The sequence below is a fragment of the Arachis ipaensis genome, chromosome B03, assembly GCF_000816755.2.
Source record: "Arachis ipaensis cultivar K30076 chromosome B03, Araip1.1, whole genome shotgun sequence".
In the NCBI taxonomy this organism is placed as follows: Eukaryota; Viridiplantae; Streptophyta; class Magnoliopsida; order Fabales; family Fabaceae; genus Arachis; species Arachis ipaensis.
Genome location: NC_029787.2, coordinates 102,784,730 through 102,785,935, shown reverse-complemented (window position 1 = coordinate 102,785,935; position 1,206 = coordinate 102,784,730).

Genomic DNA, 1,206 nt, shown 5'->3' with positions numbered 1-1,206 from the left:
ATGGTGGCTGACTTGTGGAAAGGGGTGTCTTGGGAGGTTGATAGTCTTACCACGCCTATTCCGCATGAGATTAAGCAGTTTATTTGTGGTCTGAGATATCCTAGTTTGACTGAGTTGGAGCCACAGTGGGAGTGGTGGCCTGCAGCAACAAAAAAGTATAGTGCAAAGGAGGGTTATAGATGGTTATTAGAGAAAACATTAAATTGGAATGCCAATAGTAACTAGAACTGGTTGTGGAATACAAACATTCCGGAGAAGTTCAAATTTACTATGTGGCTTAGCTTACATGATGCTCTACCAACTGAGACCTTTCGATTCAAGCGGCATTTAGCTTCTTCAGATATGTGTAAGAGATGTAACAAGGCGCAGGAGACTATGGAGCATTGCCTTAGAGACTGTGAACGATCAAAGGTAATCTGGTATATGTTGGATCCTAGTATCCTGGACTCGACGGCTGGTACTGCTCTTGAAGAGTGGTTTCGGAAGGCCTTGGCTAACAATGAGGCGTCCTTTGGTACAGGACTTTGGTGGGTATAGAGACATAGGTGCAATGACATATTCAACACTGACAACCCTTGGACAGACCATAAGGTTGTTGCCTTGGCCAGAATTACCGCCAAGGACTTACAGGTTTACAGGAATCGAAGCAATGCCTTTAGGTCTCTCCGAAATTGCCTGTGTTGGGCACCACCGATAGGCAATAGTTTTAAAGTTAATTGTGATGCAAGCTTGTATATGGATTCAAATTTAGCGGGATTTGGGTGTATTATTAGAGATTCTAAGGGAGATTGGATCTTGGGCTGCTCTGGAAGCATTCCCCCTTGGTCTATAATCAAATGTGAATTATTTGCTGCTTGGAGGGGGCTGGTTTTAGTTTGTGATTGCAGTTTGAGGGATATTATATGTGAAACAGATTGCCTTGACATTCTGCCCATCATGCATGAGCTTACAAGTGGGTATCCATCTGAAGTAACAGATTTGGTTCACAAGATTCAGGAGCTTTTATCTCGTCCTTGGCTTGTTCACGTTGAATGGGTGTCCCGAGAAGCAAATAGAGCTGCGGATTGGATGGCTAAATATGATGCCAAGAATAACTCTAATCATGTTATTTGGTCTGAGCCTGGTGTTGATCTCCAACGAATCATCCGCTCGGATTTAGAATAGTTTTTGCTTTGTTTCTTTCCTTGTTTAGTCACCAAAAAAAAA